Below are 22,602 nucleotides of genomic sequence, written 5' to 3' on the forward strand. Positions count from 1 at the left end.
TAAATGTCAGGAGTGTATGAACTAATGCATGCTAACCCTAACACTAGATTGATATCCATGTGTTCTTCTATATCTTTGGTCCATCCTGTAATTCTTTGCCTAAACTGGTTTTTAGCAGTAGAAATAAAAATTCTGGTAACTATAGACTGCAGAGGAATTCTGCCATCTACATCATTAAGATGAGTCTTTGCATCTGCCTTCATAAAGCTTGCAGATAGTATCAGCTTTGGAGTTCTCTTCAATGGTTCCTGAACCTTTTACCTGGCAAAGTTCACATTCCGTTTAATGTTACGGAAAAGGCAAATACTCCTATTCCACTCATGCATCCTTCTGTCTTCCAGCTTGAGAATTTGTTTCGTACAAAGGTCTGTATGAGAAGCAGAGAAGGCAAGCCAGGCAGTGCATAGAGGAGCAGAACATAGCTGTCTACCACATGGGAGATCTGCCTAGCTGAAGGACCAGGAGCTGCTTGCTTGTTGAATGTGAGGATGTTGTCTGTTGTGGTAATACGAGCCTGAAGGTCTTTTTAAGTATATGAAGTGTTTATGTAAAGTACTGTAATACAATTAATTCACAAAAACAATAATCATAGTTAAAGTAATTTTATTGGTTAAGAAGTTTTGAAGAAAATTTTCCCTTCTCTCCTTTTCCACTCTTGTATCCTCCTCTAGTCTTGTACTTCTCCTGTGCTATCCATGGCCTTTAAGTATCTGACTTGCTGAATGATTCAGGACTATGTTTGACAGTATCCAGGGCAATTAAACCTGACCTTCCTATGGCCTCCCTGGAAACATCTGAGTAATGCTAGCTACTGTATCAAATAGGTGGGGCAAGGGGGAGAAGAGGCTACTTAACTAGCTTTGGCAGCCTAAATTCTCATGTCATTCCTGTAAATGAAAGTTGTTTTTCTGTCAAATGAGATACATGGTCTCACAACAAACATCATTAAAATTCTGAGTTTCTGAACATCCTGTTCTCACAATATTTGCAGAGCCTTTTATTCTTTTAGACATTTAATTTTATTTTCCAAATGCAAATACTAGTCAAATCCTTGTCTCCAAGGGTTTAAAATCATTTTAGACTCTAATTTTTATGCAATTAAATGTGAGTTACGCCTCACAATAAATTTAGATGATGCTGTTGAAGGAAATAAATAAAGCACTTGGAAGCAAAGGTATTGTCACAGATTGACAGTTCCAGCTGCTTGGGAGACATTTTTGGTTACTGAAGTATTAAGTCACTTAAATAGGTGCCATTCTGTAAGGTTTTATCACCTGCAGACATTCAGGGCGAAATTAACTTCTCTTAAGCAAAGGTGGTCTGTTAAAATATTGGTTTTGATTTTAATTATACATTCTGTGGTGGTCATTTTTAATGGAAACTACATCTGCCTATTACCTTTTAGAACCTGTCTCAGGCTATTACTTGCTCTCAGGCTGGTATTCCCTTCAGTGTGTCTTGTATTTTAATGTTCCAAATTTCCTTCTGTCATATTTTATGTCAAAATTAAGACCACAGTTAAGCCAGAAATTCAAAACATCAGTCTCTTACACTAATTGGTTTCTTGTCAGCCATCAGATTCTTACAAATGTGAACCAGGACAAGCTGCTTTAAGATTTTACAGCCAAAGGTTGTATTTGATGTGCTTTGGATCACTTCTTTTGCATATCCGATTTCATGCTTTTCATACTAACCCCTTGTTTCCTTCCTGCAGTGCTGAAAATACTTGGGCCTGTTCCATCTGATTTTACATCAGTAGAACTCTTTTGGTAGCTTTGAGGTAGACCTTAAACACTACATTGTGTTACATTTACCTGAAACCTACGTTTCTCTGCTGACTTTACTAGGAGCCAGGCTGCTGCTCAAACTGTGTATAAACCAGATTATTGATATATGCCTCCGAAAACAATCCAATCAATATTTTCTCCATGGCCATCACACTCTGAAGCAATAAATACTCTGAATGTAGCTTTCCAGTAGCTCATGTTTGTACCAGAAACAATACTGCTACAATCAGTCTGTGCTAAGTATGGGGTTTCTTCCTGTATTGCCATCTATGTGTTCTTTTAGTCAATTACTTTTGTAATTGAAAAGGCCACCCCCTACATCTCACATGTTTGAAGCCAGTTAGAACTGAAGCTCTGAAGCAGCCTTGGTGGCCTTTGCAGATTCCTGTGCAGGCTGCCAGCATCTTTTCGTATAGATGCCTTGGAGTCTGATCATGAATATGGCAACCAAAGGAAGCAGACTTTCTTTGTGAGGATTCCAAATCACAACTGCTCTTTGGATTACATATTAAAAAATAAATAAATGCTATATTAAAAGTAAAAGCCTATAGCTATTTCCTTGTTTTGCCTTTTCAAGGTTTGGAACATTACCTCAGCTTAAGTTAGAGTATTTCATGATGTCAAGAATTTAACTCTTGTGGCAAGGCTTTTTCTTCTGATACACAGAGGTCCCCTTCTGTAGAGTAGCACTCATTGACACACTACTGATAAATGTTAAAAAACAGGGTAAGGTTATTCGGCACCAACCAACACATCATCCAAAGAGCATTTTTATTTTTGAAAATATATCTATATTTGTGCCATCTGCTTTTGGGAACCTGTTCAGGTAGGTTTAGGAGTACTGCCAAGTAAGATGTATGATTTTCCAAAGCAGTCAGTCAGGTGAGGTAGGTTGCATGAAATGCCTTCTAGAATATGTACTAGAGAAGATTAACTTGTTCCTTGAAACTGTCATCCTAATGTCATTTTGTTGACAGTCCTTCAGGATGATCTCTGTATATAAATACTTTATTCTCTCATTTGAGAAATAGGGATGATTTTTTTTCTCCATGACCTACTAAATTAAGCAAGGAGACACAATTTCAAATCCTATTAACAGAAAGTTTCAAAACTGGAACATGAACTGAAACTATGGATCACTGCTGCTGTGAGTGAAGAATGGAAAAATCTAAGAAAGGGAAAGATATAGCTAACAGCAATTTAAGTTTATATCTACTTAGGTAATAGGAATTAATATGGGATATTAATCTTAGTTGCTAGTTTTGACACACCCAAGGATCTGCTTATTTCATCATTCTGTTTTTTGGTACTAAGGCAAATGCTGGATAAAAGTGCATGTCAGTCTAACTTCATATTCAGAGAATTGTTTTAGATCGATAGAATAGCCTTCAAATTATTCTTCTTTTGATCAGTTTAGAAATAGTCTTGGCAAAACAAAGAGATTGAAAATAGTGATCTGAAAAGAGAACTCCCTGAACTGAAGAAAATACAGATCTCATGAAAAGTTATTTCTTAAATCTGTTCAAATCATACATTGCTAAATGGATTATCTTCATCTAGGGCTCTTAATTTACTAGTATTAATTGTTGATCATACCTAACAACAGAGTACATACTAAGGAACTCAGGTAGCCTGGAGTATCTTTCTTTCACATGTTATCATGTTAAAAAATTATATTCTCCTGGGGGTAATGTCAGAATAAAAAGCCTAAATGTTACTCACTTGCATTTTAAAAATGCCAGTTTTCTTAAACATGAAGAGTTCTCTGTTAACAACTGGGCTCCAGAATCCAAATGAACAAAATATTTAACATGAAACTCAGCAGTTTCACATTAATAGATCCTGGTTGACAGTATGCAACTTGGACATTATTGATTGCAGCTCCAATGAGATGTACTAACTTTCATACAGTGTACAAGCAACATGTACAGGCAAGCCAGATGCAAAATTGAAACATTATCTAAACAGAGTTGATTTCAAATGTTTCAAATGTAAATAACCCACTGGGTGGTCCTTGAGACTGTCAGCAGTCATTATTTTCTGTAGTGTAAACAGGGCTGTCAGCTGGGATTTGTATCACAGAGATAAAAAGACATTCTTCCTTTGCAAAGCCTGGGCTGTTGTTTTTAACGAAAGTTCTGCACCTCCATGATAGATGGAGAGTACCTTTCTGGATTTTAATGAAAGTGTTTTATAAGCTGTCGTGGAAACCAGAATAGGTGTCTGAACAATGTAGACTAGGAGGTAAGTAAAGGTTAATGGAATTACCAGATTAATAAGACTTAAAATTCTGACAGATCTAAATAAATACATCATTTTCATAGATGCACTCTGTTCATTCTTCAAAGTTCTCCACAGGTAGCAAAAGCTAAACCAAGAAAATAGATACCAATAGACAGCAAACATATAATTTTGGATGAAGAGAATCATTATATGTTTGAGGCTATTGCTTGAATTAAAAATATGAACATGATCAGTTTAAGTGATCTGAAGTATCAGTTGATCATTAGGATTCATACAATGGCTTTAATACTTAAATCTTCTAATCTGGTTCAGCTATTACAGAAGAGTATTATTCCACTCTCTGTCTCTACTTAGTTCAATGGCAGCTGAGCAATTAAAGCATTTTAACAAGTCTGATTTGATATCTCTTTAAGAACAAAATTAACTATGTAGCACTGTCTTCTGTATCAGCAGTCACCCCTTCATTTTGCAGCCACTGAAATCTTCAGGAACATTGACATTGGCTTCGGTAGATTTGAGGCAGTGGAACACATCAGTGTTTATTTCAAAAATTGGTAAAGATTTTTCCAACTGATTTCCTGGAAGAAAATAAGATTTTCAGGTTTTCCTCAAGACCTTTTTCATATTTTCTTCTGGACTTGCATCATCAGGGATCTAAATTTCTATAATTGTCCTGTTCATTGCTGAAAACCTAGAAGACTCCACATTCTACTGAACCACAAAGATGTCTTCCTATGCAGCTATTTTCTTGGTGTCTGAGGAACTGAATGAGGAACCTTCCATGATAGAATTATCCTTTGCAATCTGCATTTTTACTTGTTTACGTGGTTCAGTAAAAAGTAAGTGGTCAATTGAAAGCATTAACAATGTGGTTAATTACTCCTGGTGCCTTGGGTCAGGAATACCTATTACATCCCTTAGTAATTTTTGGAATAAGGAAGGAAAATTGAATCATTCCTCTCATATGGCAAGATAAACTCTGGTTTATTTGACACTGCAAAAAAATGTCTCTTCATCTAAGAACCTATGGCCTGTGATGTGGAACTGACTTTCTTCAAACAGTCTCTTATGCAGAGGTACATGCAGGAGATAGTTAAAAAGTCAAGAAATCTTTATTCCTCTCTCTTACTTAAATCTTTATCCTTTGCTTGTATGTTCTGCACAGTCTGTGTAGTGTTGCCTTCATGCTTGTCAGATTGCCTACCTGCAGTTTTTGCCTTTCTCCGTCATTCAGTGGGCTCCTCATTTCCTCTCAGGCAGTGGACACATATTCACCTTTCTTTCACAAGGGGATTTTGTATGGTCCTTGTGTTCTTTTCTTGGAAAACATAAAACCCCATCATAGCTGGCATCCTGCAATAGCACCTTCCCTTTTATATGTGGCACTTGTACTTAACTCTGAAGTTGTCTATAGTTACCTTTTTCTCACTACAAAACCTTTCAATTTGCATACCTGTGTAAAATAATATTGTGGGCATCCCACTACTTTCTACTGCTAGAAGGAATTTGAATAATACTGTGTGGTTTTGTTTTGTCAGAATTAACTTTAATCTAAATGACAATATATTTTAAGCAGATCCTTAGTTCAGCAGATGAGGTTAGCAGACGTTCTGAGTGAAAGAAAGCTAGAAGTGTCTTTGTCCCATACATGCTTCAGGAGGTACAAAGCAATGAGCCTTTACTGAAAGTATATGGACCTTGCCCAAATACCGCTCAAATGATGGCCAAATGTAAATAGAAAGATTGTGAAGAAACTAGTACAGGACTTAGTACTGAAACAAGGTAACCTTAAGTGAAGTACTGCACACAGAGGGATGGCTATAGTTTCTGTGCTTAGTGAAACAGGTCAATGTATGTTAGCATGAATTTCTGCTATTTATGTGGGAAAGATGAATGTATTAATTAGTGTTTATTCAAATCTGTTTTTCCCAGCTCATGAATTTTAGTTTCCTCAGAATAAAGGCTGTACAATTATAAGCTGAGCATGTTATAAGCACTTAGGCCAACCATCCACAGATCTTTTGCCCCTTTTACCTAAGCACCACCCCACACATACAGCTGTCTGCATACCGTGTGCAGACCTACTTAACTGAAATGATGACACAAGGGACGATTCTTGCATAAGGACTGAGAACTGCATGGAGGCCAATGTCCCAGTTTCTGGTTGCTGAAAGGGGAATGTGCTTTTGATATGTGGTCTTCTCTGATTCTTTGAATCACAGCTGTGGCTTTTGGTTTTGCCAAAAGTCGGTTTTTCAGCAGAATGGAATTTTCAACAAAATACACCCTTCCACAAGAATTGTCTATTTTTTTAACTCTTTGAAAAAGGAAGTCATTAGATTTACTTCCCCCCACTCCCACCCCCACCCCCAAGAAAAAAAGGTTGAAGGATAATTTCAGTAAAAATCTGGCAAAATTATTTTTTTTCAAATATGTTTCATGTGTTCCAGCCTCTTGATATTTTTCTTCTACAGTTTCCAGTAGTTTTGTCATCCTCCAGTATTTCTGTAATTTTCATATATATTGCTCTTAGCTTTGTGTATATGCATTTCATGGCTGTTCAGAGCAAAGAAACTTTACTGAAATAAAAAGGGATTGAAATCCTTGCAGGACAATTTGTGCATTGGAGATACAGAAAGCTGTAAATGTGCACTTTGTAATGATCTTTCTTTCCTTTTTTCTTCACCTGGCATTATTTTTCTTCCACTAACAGTACAACAGTCTAGTAATTTTCTGTATAAGGAAAATGCAAACTATCCCCTATGCACTGACATGTCAAATTTAAATGTTAGAGGAAAACATACTGAAGCCAGCTGAAAATGTTGTTGCAGAGAAAGAATATTCTTCTGAGTCCTGATATCGGGTATCTTTTTTATAAGTATTTATTTCATTTATTAAATTAATGCCAAAAAGCTTTACTGAATCACTAGGTAATAAAGTGGAGGGGCTGGGTAAGATAAGGATACATTCTGTGTAGCAGTTTTTATGTGTGCCTCTGCATGTGTATGTATCTAGAAGTAATATTTGGTGAAGAAGTATCTGGACTGAACCTTGTTGATTGGATTATATTGCATCTTGCACTTTCTATCATTATTATATTATTAGCTAATGTTTATTTTCATAACTATTCTTTTACAACATCTGTAAAAAAATAAAAGCCTGCTTTGAAGTTTGAAGTTCAGGATTATATTGTGCTGGGAATATTAGAAATTGGCTAAAACACAGCCATGGAGGGAGGGGGCTGAGCATGGGAATTTTAAGGCTGAGTGGAGCAAAAGCTAGAGATATTCTGAAGCCCTGGTCCCGTGACCTTTAGTAACATAGTTTAGTTTCTCTTCCACTCCACAAACAGAACCACTGATTTACTTGCATGAATAAGATTTAAAGGATCAAAACTCTAACTTGACACTGGTGGACATATTGACATCCTTTGGTTTAATCTACTGAAAGATCTATTTTTACTCTGATTCAGAAGAGAAAAATGAGAAGAGCAAACTCCCTACATAGTCACTGGAGAGAGGTAAGTGCTTCCAGGCAGCCACTTAGGCAGTGTCAGTAAAATGGCTAAAACAGGCAGCGTAGATAATGCGGTTCTGAAATATAACCGTACCATGTGGTTCTTAGAAAGCTAGACAGAGACTTGGGTGCATGTTAAGATTAGTCAAAGAAAGATAAACTTATGGTGGAGTTCTTGCTACTTTATTTTGGAATGTTAATAGCCCAAATTAAACAGTGGAGGGTACTCCAAATACCAGAGCAATGAAAAAGTTTACAGCAGTGATATCAACATTTGGAGTATCCGTATTTTTTCTCAAGGTCTGCTCACTTCCCATGACTTTCAAATTACTTGTATATAGCCAAATATAACTCAGGGTGCAGATATGATGTAGGACTGATTTTGAGTGCCTGGGTATAATTCCTTCACTGGTGTTACCTCATGAATACAAAACAGAACGGAACCAAATAATATTGCTTTCTATTAGAAGAAGTATATTTTGTCCCTATAGATGACAGGTTAGTGTACTCAGCAAAGAAGTCAAGTGAACTGGCACAAAAAAATTCCCCCTTTAAGTAAGAGTAAAGTGATTTTCTAAAGTCAGCATAGAAATTTAAGTAACCCCTATTATTAAAATGATGTCACTGCTGGGTAAAAATGGTGTTTGTTCCAAAGTCTGACAACCTTGTCTTTTATAGTCCTGAATTGTGGTGTTATATGTAGCTTTCACTTCAGAGAGGGCATGAGATAAAGCATCATCTGTTTAAGCCAGAAGCTGAAGTTTTGGTCATACATTTTTTGCAGACAGAAGTGATCAAGGACCAAGCTGCCAGGATGGGAAAATGGCAAAGCAGCAAGCAGAGAGAAAAAAGCTGGGCATTTGTGCCCACCCAGCTCACCAGTCTGCCCCTTGCTGGGTGCAATCTATTGTTTGAGCCAGCCTTGCTGCTTATTCTTCCCCACATGCAATATGAGGAATATCGTGTGTTTAGAACACTACATACACGGAAGGAACTAAACATAGGCATGTTTGAAAAGATCGAAGTGTATTTCTAAACCACTCCTGTTAGATTTTCCATATTGGTAACTTAGCAGCAAGGTTCAACTTACTGCTTGTGTGGAGTTTTTTTGAACTAGCCACTTATTTTAGGGGACAGCACAGTAATATGCTGAACTTCCTTTGGTCTCTGTGGTGCTAAAGAAACTGAAAGCAAATTAGTTGTAATGCTGCTATGTGTCTGCAAAGCTGTATCCTGGAGAAGACTTGCCATCTTGGGTAAACCCCAGCTGTCCTGGGCAGCCATCACTCCAAAAGCAAACCTTTAACCCCTTTATATTTTGATAATTATATGTATGTTATCAAAAAGAAGCAGGAACATGGGAAAGGGAAAAAAAGTTTAAAATAAGCATCTGTACTGTGGGAATATGGTGTGGTAAAAGTGGTGAGGACAGCATCTCTCCTTCACAGCAGAGTGCAAGTCTCTGCAAGGTTCTGTTGCATACATGTCGGTATCATTTAGAAAGGCGCTGTTGCCTGAGCATCTGCCTGTCTTACCCTAAAGCAACCTGAGAGCAAACAGGCCATAAAAATGGCCTTAGTTTGTGCTTTCTGGGTCCAGAGCCAGTGGGAGACCAGGCCAAGCAAATGCACCTTCTAGTTTGGCAAGTTTGGGTGCTGTCTGCTGGCAAGAGTATACATATCCTATCTAACTTGAAACATCTGAGGAAAGTAGAAATAACACATGAACAATGAATACAGAATAGGAGGTTCTCATGCAGAAATGAAAAAAAAAATAGAAAGAAAAGTTTCAGGTTTTGCTACTTTTCCACTGTGGTCCTACAAGTCCACCAGTAAATGCCAGAATGTAAAAAATATAAACCAACCCAAAAAAGAAAAACAAAAAAAAACCCCCAACATTGGAGACTATATTAAAACAGCTTATATGCTAAAAAGGTTTGATCCAATTGCTCTTGAAGTCACAAAGAATTAACTTTAGAGAGTTTCATACTGAATGCCTAAGGACATTCTTATAATAAATGAGCTGCCTCACTGAAAAGACTTGAAGAGGTTGGGGTAAAGTGAAAAGCATTAATTTACAGAGCTGTGGTCTAATGTATCAACATTCATAGAATTACAGAGATCACAGCTCCAGGCAAATCACAGATTAAAAGGTAACATCAATGTCAGCAAGAACAGTAGTGGGCTCAAGAGTAACTAAGTTTACCATCTTCTTACCTCTTGGGTTTCCTTTCTAATATTTTAAGTGTTCTAGATCAAAATAATTTCATTGGGATAACATGAGAAGCTGGTCAAAGTTTCTTGATAAGTGTTTTATGTGACAGAAGACACTACTGCCCAGATAGCAGTTCCATCGTGCATATGGAGCAGGAGGAGCCAATGCCCAACTTGTGAGGGACAAAAGGAAAGGAGAAAGGGATATGTCACTCCTGGAAGAAGATCTTGTGATTCCAAATAAACAGAGAGGATAAATAAGTATCTCACCAGCTGAGATGGTCTTACCAGTCTGCTTCAGTAAAGAGTAGCTGCAGTGGCAGGACCAGACATCACTGGAATTTGCGAGAAAATGAGAGATTGGGAAAGACAGGAAGAGAAAGCTTGGAAAGAAGCTGTAGAACAGAGAGAGTGAAAAAGGATTGTATTAGAAGATTTGCATCACTAGTTAACCACAAATGTTTTGTGGTTTGTGCATCAGCCTCATTTTATTTTGGGAGTTGTCCTTTAGGTGGAAGAACAGTCCATGTGCTCTCATAAACTAAGGATAAATGGAAGAGATGTCTGTTGTTCTGTTGAGTTGCTAGTGATATTAAACATCCTTTTATTTCTCCTTATCCTTTTCCCATAAAGCCAAAAGCATAAAATTAGCAGAACAGAAACATTAGCAAGGCACCCACACAGGGATTACACAGAAACCTGCAAAGTGTTCTACTAAGCCAGAAACATGGTCAAAACTTGGAAGCCCTGTCAAGAAAAGCGATGTTGCAAGCAAGGATGTTTGTAGTGTTTGATAACAAAACTTTCCCTCCTGTGGATTATTAATAGCTGCTCTGAGTGCTGGCCAAGGTGAGCATGCCACAATAATGGTATGAGCAGTAAGTAGTGAGCAAATATGTAAGCAATAGACTGTAGTAATCCCAAAGAAGCAGTTCTCCTTTCAGCCTTTGTGCATCTATCCCTAATGTGTGTCATTTCCAAAACCTATGAGAACTAAGTAGAAAGTCTTAGTCTGATTTTTTCACATTCCCTGTCCTGGAATTCCTCACACACACATTCTCTTCTGGTATATCAATTCAGTTCCTCTAAAAGAAAATTACGCTTTAAAGCTCAATACAAAATTTGCCACATAGACAAGAGAGGGAAAAAAGCAATTATTATTGCTTTTCTTCTTAGATACTTCTGTGTCACATCACTGCTATGATTGCAGGGGCCACACCTAGCTAACCAGGCATTTTCTTGGGAAGAGAAGCACAAAGAGTATCTTGACATCTCAGATGATTCTGTAACTACAGAAAATTAACACAATTCATTTGCTTACATGACCTGGTAGTCCTTTCTTCAAATTTATGTGATGTTAAAATGCTAACATTGGTACGAGCCCCATAGATTTTAATTTGCTTTTGAATTTTTATGTTTACCTAGCCATTAACTGCATATCTGTACTTCACATTAGGGAATAAAATTTACCAAGGAAATAATATACAGAAGAGATGAAGTCTTATGAAAGAAGCAAATATTGAGTATAGTTTGGCTGCCATTCAAAAAAGCCGAATTCTGATGCCTCAGTTCATTTCAGGGGTAGCCTTGCTCTCAATCGGTCTAAGCTGTTGTCAGTTGTAGCCAGCAGAGTAACAGCTAACTTGTCCTTTGACAGATAGAGCTTCTTGCTAGCTAGCTGTGTTAATAAACAGTTTTGAAAGCATTTTTATCTACTGTCACATTGACATAAACTTGCAATCATTGAAATTTAAAGTGAATTAGAAAGGAATCTTGCATCCTCCTGTCTGTATTGTCAGTGTATAAATACATTGCATTTAAACCAGCATTTTTGGATTCATTTTGTTCTCTTTGAACAAACATTTGTATATTTTCTTTGTTTTGAGCATACCATGTGTAAATGCTGCTTTTTAGCATGGCTAAGTAATTGTTGAGGTTTTGCTCTCTGTCACAAACACAAATATCTATCAGTGAGAAAGGTTTAAATGACCTCTCCTGAAGTTCGGATTTTGTCCTGAGTTCTAACAACTAACATCTGACAAAGTAACTAAAGAAATATATCTTGCTCCCACTGGAGTCGAAAGAACCAAGTAGATAGTAGCAGAACCTAGAGTGAAGGTTCTGGATAGTGGCAGTAGCAATCTAAAATGCATAGTCTGATGCTGTATAGGTGAAAGATGTATAGATATATTCCATTTCTTTTGATAAATATATTTAATGTCTTAAGTCACACTAGACTTTAATAAATGCTTACATTTAACAGAGAATTAAGTTTCTTTGCTGAATGAGGACCTAAATGAAATAATTTTTAAAAATAAGAAATAGAGTTCTCTAGTCTTGTAGATTTTTCATCTCTAATTAAGCTACTGGGGAAATCGTAATTTTTTTTTAAATTTTTTTTTTTGTTAAGGAAAAATAGACAAAATTCAGACCAAGAAATTATTACTTATTTCTGACTTCCCCTTGTAGGTTTTTAAAAAGTAAGCCACACAGACTTTGAAAAGAGAAAGGATAAAAGCAATCCAGAAGAGTGCATAAAGAGTACAAGCAAAGAAATTACTAGAAACAACTGACCTTAAAAAAGTCTTTCAGAATAACAGGCAGCTAAAGTTAAAGGAACAGATGGACTAGAAAGGAATATAAAGGAAAGGACAGAAAAAGTACTCAGCCTTTGTTTCAAGTACTTTTAGACATTTCTCCTGCTGTTATGTTATTGACTTAAAGAAGCTAATGACTTCCTTCGCTTCCTAATTTCTATAAATTACGGGGTTTTTACAGGTAGGACAATGTCAGCTTCACCATGTACAGTGTTTACAGTTGGGAATGTTTGCAAGGAGAAAAGATAACTTTATCAGATTACTTTTCACAGTGTTTTTTTCTGCAGATCTCCTAGGCACTACAGGGTTCACTGCTGAAAGATTTGGGGTGAAATCATGGCCAATGGGAATTCTGCCATCAACTTCAAAAGAGTAAGATTTCATCCTTGATCTTATTTGTTTAGCAAGAAAGTGCTTATTTTTCTATTCTTTTTTTGTGCACAAACTGCCAACATTGCATGAAACAAACCATCCTGATTTCCAGAGGGCCTTTCAAAAGCCGGATGATTGCCAAAATTGCAAATCCAATTTGTTCACAGATTGACCAGTGTGTGATCATTCCAATTATATTTGGCACATGTCAAGTGGAAGAATCAAACCTCCCTCTTTTTGGATCACTTATGCGCATTTAAAAAAATAAACTACCAATATAATTAGCTGCCGAAATGCTTGGCAGGTTGCCCTGTAAAAATCCCCCCCCAGAAGAAAACACACTCCCTTGATTCTCTCTGAGCTTGTTCTTCAATAAGCTACTCAGATCTTGTCCTCTGCACCTGCACTGATTAGTATAATCCTCCTGACTGCCTGTGGGTACCTCCAGAAACTAGTTTTCCCACAAGTGAGGTCCAGGATCTGTGTTCCATGAGAGCTGGACAATGTGGCAAGATTATTTCTCCCCTCCCTCAGTCTCACCCTCCACAAGCTGCTGGTTAGGCCTGTCTGCATGTTAAATGTACTGATTGGCGCCTTTATTTAATAACTGTGTTATGGGTCCATGTTGAGGCTTTCTTTTTGTGCATCAGTGAAAATGCGTGACCCAATCGAGCTGCCTGAAACCCGATGTAGGAGCTACTTTTTCTAGCAAACATCTGCCTGACCTCTTAAAAAAAGTCCTTCTCTTCTGCCTTTTGCATAATCCTGCCAAAAGGCAAATTCACTGAACATGTTACTTATTTTGTTGCTAGCTTGAAAGACAAAAGCGCTTCCTTTTATTTCTTTATGGTTTCCATTTTCCTTCCCTGTAGTTGTCATGAGAATAGCTTCAAAACACTCAGAAGCTGAGAAACAGAAAAATACACTGCTGAAGAAGGAAAGCTGAATAGCAGGTAAATGTGTCATGAAACACAAGCTTATTCAGCAAAACCACATTTTTGAGAAGAGTTTGGCAAGAAACAAAATATACCTTTGGGCTTTTAAAGTCCGTTTATACTTTGTCATCAGAACACTCTGGACCATCCACTGCTTAATCTTTAGAAGACATTACCTCTGAAGCTGATTCACAGTCCCCTGATGCTCTAAGTTCACTTTGTGCTGTTAACTCTCACCCTACTTCTATAAACCCAAGTCTCAAGATTGTCCAGATCCTGACCCCCCTCTATGCTTGAATGCTTCTTAGTGTTCCACTTTTTAAGCAAATTTTGTAAGTACCCATTTTGTGGGAAGACCATCAATTAAACCATTAAATCAGCAGCCTCTCATGACCAATCTCTGTCAAAAAAAAGCCCTTTTTAGCTCGAAGCATACTTTCTCCCTAGTAAGTATTTCTGTTCTGACGATCACTTTCAGTTTTATACATCTTGTCCATCTCAGTTCAGTTCTCATGTAGAACATAATCAAAGGCTACCGCAAGTGTTCTAGACAAGTCTGGACAGTTTGTCTCTGGTTCATCACCCTTACCCAGGAACAGTTTATCACAAAAGCTGCCAGATAAGCCTTGCGTTATACATATTTGGTAAGTATTGTTGCACTTCTTCCATGTCTTTACTTATGTTTTTCTTCAAAATTGTTCTGAATTCATGATTACTGACAAATAGATCTGTAGTTGCCTGGTTTATGTTTTTCTTTCATTAAATATAGCTAGTAAGTTTATTATTCTCTAGTCAAAAGCTACCACAGTCAATGTGATGGGTGTATTTATAACAGTTTCTACCAGACTTCCAGCTCCATGTGCCAGTTCTCTCAGTGTCCTGTGATCGTTTGATCCCTCTGGCTGAACCATGGTGAACTATTGAAGACTGTCTGCCTTATTGTATACAGTAATGTTCCTATCCATAATTCAGCTCTCCCCATTTTCTATCAAATCCTCACATTAAAAAGTGATGAACCACTTCATTTTAGAAGTTTCTCAGCATGGGAAAATTCAATTCTGAATTTATGTTCACATGCACCATCTCATGAAATTGTGTGATATTGCTACCCAAAGACTGCATTATGGGGAGAAAAGCAGTTATGCTTGTAAGGATATGCAAACCCTAACAAAAATCTTATGAAAATAGTTTTTAGGCAAGAAAGCTTGATAGCTAGTAAGGTAATGGATCTCCCTCACTCCTTTTCATTTATGAGCTATTTCAAACTGAACAGATTACAAATTTATTAACATTTTCTAGAGGACTTTGTGTGTTGTGTTTCTGCTTTTTAAGGCAATGTAACAATCCTCACTTGTATGTATGGCATTGGGACACTCTGCTTCTTCTTTCTAAACCTGTATTTCTGGATGTGTGTAAATCAGCCCTTCATGATCGTTCCAGACAGAAACTTGGCTTCCAGACTCTTGGTGCAGAGGAGAAAGGTTTTCCTTTCTTCTTGCTTTTGACAAAAGTAGATTTGATAGTGTGTAAGCCACACCACTGGAATGCAATAAATAAACAAACATTTAAAAGACCTATTAACAGCCTCAGCCAGTTTGTTTATCTAGCTCTAACTCACATGACCTCCGTTTAAATCACAGTTCAGGCATTCAGCTGTGCCCTGAGTTTCTGCATCCTGCCCCCTCACAAGGACAAAGGAACTGAAAAAAGAGCATCCCAGCATTTGGGAGTACGCAGGAACAACAGGCACAGGGGAGAACCAAAGCCTCAGGACCACGTCTGAGTGCAGAGGGCACAGTAGGCACTGCTTACACCGTACCCAGAATGTGAGATTCTGGACAAGGAGATGCAGATCTTCCCATCCCAGAAGTCAAGCTGTTGTAATGCTCTACTGCTATTCTATTCTCTGCTCATTTTTATAAGTAGAAGGGAATGTAGGCCACAGAAAATGAAGGTAATGGGCCCACTATTACAGAAATTCCCCATTGTTCTCTCTTTCCAAAGGGATAAGGCACCAACATTGCATTTTGTGCTATGAAATGGTATTGCTATTCCTCAGCTGCTGGGGAGTATTTTCCCTTCCAAGCCCCTCCTGGGGTCAGTGCTATGAATATCCCCTCCAGCACAGCAAGCTGAGGCAGGCAGCAGACAGGGATGGCATTTGGCTTGGAGAATGTTTAGTTATGTGAACATCAGCTTTTTCAATCTGATTCATAGCCTGAATGAAGGTTGCAAGTTTGCAGGCTGGTATGTAGACATGTTCAACACTAGATTGTAGCTTTGCCAGCTCTTTTGCTTAACCTGAAGAGGGTCAAGTTACAGTGAACATAAAAAGTCTTTAGAAACCCCTGTACATTTAAATTTCTCCCCTTCCTCCCCATTCCAAGTTCCATTCCATCAGGAATCCATCAGGAGTCTGTGGTTTAGAGAAGTAATGAAGGAAAACAGTTATGTATACATTGTTCCTCTATGGTCACCTGAAATCTGTTACTTCAGTTATCTAAAGAAGGAAAATACTGCCTGCTGTCAACTACCCAGTTAATCAAGAATCTTAAAAGTTTTGTGTAGAAAAGAGGAAAAACCCAACCTCTGTCCCTTCTTCCCCTGTAACTTCAGCACTAAACCAGAGTCATCCAGCTTTGCTTGGGCTTGTCCCTGAGGCATCCAAGAGCACTCCATGGCCTCATAAGGAAACAGACATGACTGTAGGACAGTTATAGTGGCCTCACAGTGTCTTAATTCAGTTCATAGCCTAAAATTAAGGAGAATTAATTGAGACCACATTTTAATGGAAGTAGAGGTGTGAAAAAGACTGAAAAAAAATGCCTGGTGCAAACATATGTAAATAAAAGGCTTCAAGTACTTAATAATCATAGTGTTTGCATCACAGGGAGGATTTTCTGGTAATATTTAAAAACAAATGGGTAGTGTTTGTGTCAGAAGTGCACAGCCTAACCATGAAACAATGCTACTTGTGTTTGGTTGGGGTTTTTCCCCTCTGAGAAACTTCTTCAAATACAAGGCTGTAATTGTCTTATATGTCATGGTTTCCATTTATAGCAAAGTCAGCATAGATCCTTAGTACTGTTTAGTGGAAAAAGGGAAAGATTTGGTTATTTAAACAGGTGCCCTGTCTCTATAGGATGTGTAAATTGTGTGGAGTTTCATGAATAGGCATGCAGCTTTTATAGCTAAAACTGTTGATGAAAAAGGTTACAAATATGATTTTCCTCTAAAACAATGAGACCATGTATGAGGTTGTCTTAGATTAAGATTTGCTTTTTGATTACTTGTTGTCTTCTCCAAGAACAAACTGAATGTGTAAGGACAGATCCTGGCTCCTCACTTATCCTCTTTGAAATGCCTTGATAGAAGGTGAGATGCTGACCTGAAAACATTTGGATTCGCTTTGAGATAAAACACTAAATATCTCATTCTTATTTTGATTGTTACAGTCCTAACAGATATGTCAAGTGATGCCTTTTAAGTGTTAAAACCAGTCAACACCACTCTTCAGCCATCACAGTAATTGTCCCTTGCCAATAGAGCCAAAGAAATGTATAGATAGTTCACTGGTCCTTTTCTGAATGTGAAATGCTTCATCCAGGTATCAAGCAGAGAATGATGGGTGCTATGAGGACAAAACTAGCCAATCTGTTTATACCAAGGTGAACACAACCTCACTAATGTACATAAACATCAGGTTAGCACTGGGAGAATATATTTCATAAAGCAGACACTTTGAGCATTCAAAGGCTGAACTTGAAAACTAATATTAATAATTCCACTTGTTTTATAGACAATAGAAATACTTCTTCCCATTAAGCTTTCTCTCCCACAAATCTTTTTCTCTTTTTATTCTACCGAAACGAATGACCTTATCATCTGTGCTCTTCTAAAATCCTCAATCACTCCTTTTTTCCCCAAATTGTCTAATTCATTAAAATAAATAAATTATACTCAGAGCAGTTGTTCTCTTCTGAGCCTTTCTCAATCTGTTCTTGACTTTTCTTCAATTCAAATTTTCTTCTACCTCAGATCCAAAGAAAAACTGTTTATCTCAAGTACTGCTTGTATATTTCTTCTGTGTAGAAGTTTGCAGAGTAACACACAACCAGGATGTTTTGGTTTTTTTTTTTTTTTGAGGAATTTCATTATTTAATAGTACATATAAACTGGACTTCTTATAGTAGAAGAAAAAAAAGAACAAACAATGTTTTCATAGCATCATAGAATCACAGAACAACCCAGGTTGAAAAGGAACTTGAAAAACTATCTGGTCCAATCTTTCATGAGGAGTCTAGATAAGCCTAGATGTTAGTTCCTATAATACCTAAGGATTATAAAAAGTGGAAATAATGGGAATAATCTTATAAAGAGAACTGCCATTGAGCAGGTAATGTGATGTTTGATATTTGCTGTTCAGATTGTCCTTTATAGGCAATGAAAACCTTTGCACCTTCTGTCACTGATGATCAAAGACCTGGTTGTGTAGTGCATTAAATGAACCATCAGTCACCATTTCTTTTCAAAGGAGCATTAGTCTTGTGTTTCTAGACTGTTGGTTTCACGCAGTACAAAAGCCTTTGGAGAAGTGATTATCCTGGGACCTGGTGTTCCACACTTGGTGATGCATATGCTTCTCTGCGTGTTCTGTCGGAAATCTGTAATGTCACTTTTCCTGTTGTTGATCACCAGCATTTTTTAAGTGGACAGGAAATTGAAGTATATGTGTTTAAGGCCTTATTAGCACAAGAATATTTCATGCCTGTTAGCTGTACATATAGATAGTCTCAATTTTTATCCTTTCTGACTTATGGATTTGTTATTTTTCGCTATGTTTTTTCTGTGATAATCACCAGGTTAAGACATTTGTCTCTTCAGATTTAAGATTTTTTTAAGAATTTCCTAATCAACCTCTCTACATTTGGCTTCTTTTTGTGAATGATAAATATTTTGTCATTATTTTAGAAACTAATGATTATGTCTAAGTGCTTAACAAATAACTTGGTTTAATGGCTGACGTCTAAAATGTGGGTTGATGAAAGTTTATGGCCAGACTAATACAATTACTAATTTGAAGGTGGAAATATTGGCATATGTTTAAAAAAACACTTTCACTCAAACTAGGCATTAATCCAACCCAAAGCCATTTAATTTGATTCAAACTGCCCAGGTTTTATGACAGTGGCATTTTCCAGTTGTAATCAAATTTTAATTCATAAAAATGCACCCACCTGGTATTCTAGGTGACATTTACTGGTGCAACAATGTAATGGTAAGATGTGTCTTCCTGAGGATGCAGACTTGTGCTCTCATCAGAGATGAGAACAACACCTTTAGCTGAGTGGGCAGCCAGGGGCAAGACTGACAGGCAGGGGCAAGACTGAAAGCCAGCTTGTCCTTGTCTTGCTTTGGGGAAACAGAAACACCTACTTCTGCCACAAGGTATTTTCTGTCTATCTGATTAAAAGTTTAAATCTTTGCCTAGGACTCAGCTGGGCCGAATAAAGTTTATAAGGAATTAGGTCACTCACTTCCATGCTCTGGGAATCACCTCAGTGATTAGAGGTCTATTCAAGACCTAGGAGGAAACTAAGAATTTGTTCAAGAGAGACTAAAACTCAGATATTTTTCAGGGAAAATGGCAGTGACATTCTGGTTTCACATTCTCTGGGCTGAGCAGAGCTTCATGGTGTAATCAGGCTTCCATTTATTTTAGCTGTTCCCCCTGTTCTGGCAGCAAACATTTTTCTCTGAAAACAAATAGAAAAGACTTCCTTGTGACTGGTAACTGATTCTAAACAGTACAAATTGCAGGCAGGTTTTCAAAAACAATCTCTGTCAGTTCAGTCTATCTGTGACTTTGGAAATCAAAAACAGTTCCCTCCCTGCCCTCTGATGGCTTCTGTGAAGCTGTTTAAAAATCCCTGACTCTTTTCAGGTCACTGGCACTATTCCATGGATCTGAAGTTAAGCTCACATCGTCTTACCGGACCAAGAACATTCAAGTGGTTTTTGAATCAATAGTTTTCCCATCCTTTCTACATGCAAAGTGGTTCTTTTTTTCTCTTTAGTTTCTCCATAAATCTTAAAATACTGTCAAAATGCATAATTTATATTCATTGTACTTCGTATATATTTCCCAAAGGTGCCAAAACAATAAACCTTGGATAACAGATAAGTTATTGCTGATAACTCAACCAAGAGATATATGACAACTGTGATAGCATAGTTTGTTCTTAGCAACTATTTGTATTCTCTGAGAGATGGAAACTACTCCAGAGCCTGGGAACACAAAGCCTCTAATCCAGCCGTTAGGAAGAGACTATAGATTCACTAAACTGCCAAGCCATAGAGATTACTTATCTCTTTGTCATTACACTGGGACAAAGGCAATTATTTCTGTCAAGCCTGGGCATGGGTTTCTCTCTGAAGGAACCTCAGATGGGGAGCACTTGATTTCTCCAGGGAGAAATATAATTGATCCTATTCATAAGTAAATAACTAAGTTAGTAATTAACATGAGAAAAGCCTATATGAAGCAGATGGCAAAAGGGAGAAGAACTGGAACTTCAAGTGACCACTGAACAGCAGGGCAAAGGCATGTGGAGTTGTGCCTACAGCCTCATGCCCTCTCCACCTCCATCCAAGGTCAACCAGGCACAAGCTGCTTTGCTCAGCAATGTACAGAAGCCACATCCTTGTGTGAGGCTGTCAGTGGAGCAGCAGGAGAATAAACTGGGTGCACAAGTGCCCGGACCCATGGTGCTTAGCTGAGCAGTCCAGGAGCAGGCCGCATCACCACGGTCTGCCTGGTGTGTACTGAAAGCTGGGGTATCCCTGTGAAGATGTGTAATATGAAATTCAAAACAGAGCAGGGTTATTTAGTCAGCAGTATGTTTGCAATAGCACAAATGGCTCCCTGGTCATAAGCATGTGTAGTAAATGCTTTCCAGAGACTAGCAGAGTAACTACAGATCCGAAAACCTCAAGGAATGACAGGCACTGGGATCCCTCCCAGCCGTGTAGTGTTACAGGCAACACTTAAAAAATACATCCAAGTTTAAAAATATAGCAAATAAACAAGTAAGCATGTCACCCACCACCACTCCTTGGTATGTAGCCTCTTACTGAGAAATGAACTGTCAGCAGAGCAGGTTATTGAGATTGCCACACCAGCAATGTAGGTTGAAATTCATACCATGTGTTTGGAGATTGAGGTACCAGAGATACATATCATCTCAGCTGAGCTCCTCTGATAGCCAGAGAAAATGCTGCCCATCACGTATCTAAATCATTTACTGGAAGAGACTCTTCCATGGCTAAGATAGCTGAGAATCACTGAAATGCTCTGATGTAGAATCATAGAATAGTTAGGGTTGGAAAGGACCTTAAGATCATCTAGTTCCAACCCCCCTACCATGGGCAGGGACACCTCACACTAAAACATATCACCCAAGGAAGGGGGATAAATATGGGATCTAGTGCCCTTACGTAAAGCCTAATCTGGAACTTTAGAATACAAGGGCCTTTTGTGCCTCTTCTTGCCCTTTCTATTTAACTAGCAGACTTCTGCTCAGGAACAGCCTCTGATGCAGTTACCAGGAATCACAGGTGCTGGTAACACAATTACTATGACAGTGTAAGTTCCCACAATGTCACTATGGCTCATCTCACTGTTCAGCCCACCAAGCATGGACTCGTTTGCTTTTACAGCACATCTGGTTCTGTGATCCCTAGTTTGAAAGAATCCTGTTGTGAGATCTAGACCTCCAGAGTATTTTCTTTGTGCAGTATGGCATGAACAAAGGTCTCTGGCTTTTGCATTAATTTCTCTAATCCCAAGTGGGTATGAGTGGGAAAAAAGGAGGAATCTTTAGTAGACATGTCTTAGTTCGGGCCATATCTTGCCTTGTTCACACTGGCTCCCACAACAGTGTGTTTAAGGAAGGGACTGATGGCTCCAACTCCTGTGCTGCCCATGACCTGCTGCTGCTGCATTCCCATGGCAAGTACAGCTGGGACCACCAGGAGCCACCACTCCTCAGGACAAGCATCTCTGTGCTAGCCCTTCCCTCTTGTCCTGAAATACCCAACATAGTTCCTGCCATGCCACCAGGAATAGTTGGTGGTGCAGTACAAGGCTGTAGGTTACATGATGGTCAGACCTGGTCCTTCAGCTCAGCAGTCACTTCCTCAGGGGCTGATGCCTTACAGTACCAATGGCAAGGGTCTCAAAGGGTAAACTGAATTAAAAACAACTTCCCTTACTCGACAAAATGGGATTGAAAGAGGAGAAATGCTTGTTAAGAAGAAACTGATGTTTGTGACTTATTGAATACATGCAAATAAGAAGTGCATCAACAAGAATACTGTTTCTTAATAATGCTTCAAGTTATTTCATAACTTAGATACTCTAAAATGTGATCTAGCACGCTCTGCCTGCACACACACACACACACACACACACATGCACACACTTATTTGTATTTACTAAATCTCTCCTTGACCATAGTGCCTTGTGGAGGGGTGAGCACAGCCCAAGGCAAACCCAGCAGAGTCTGGGCCATCTTTTGCATCCAGGATGGGACACTGCTCGTGGAGGGTTCCTGGCCATCCACAGACACCAAGGGACAGATGCCACCACCAACACCACCCTGGGACACATTGCTTCAGCCTGCAGAAGTGCAGGGTTTGAGCAGGTAGTTGCCCTGCTCTTCTCTGAGCTGCATTGCATGGTTCATGTGTCCTGACACCAGTGTTGGTGGGAGCAGCATGAAAAAATGAGGTTAAACAACATCCTTGCAGGCATATAACAAAAACCCCAGTAGCACTGGTGTTAAATTTAGGGGGTTCTGGTCTTTATTTTGCCCACAGAAACACACCACCACTCTTTCTTAAAAATACTCTGAATTTTTAAACTGTTGTGTAGTTT

This window comes from Melopsittacus undulatus, chromosome 3, assembly GCF_012275295.1.
Source record: "Melopsittacus undulatus isolate bMelUnd1 chromosome 3, bMelUnd1.mat.Z, whole genome shotgun sequence".
In the NCBI taxonomy this organism is placed as follows: domain Eukaryota; kingdom Metazoa; phylum Chordata; class Aves; order Psittaciformes; family Psittaculidae; genus Melopsittacus; species Melopsittacus undulatus.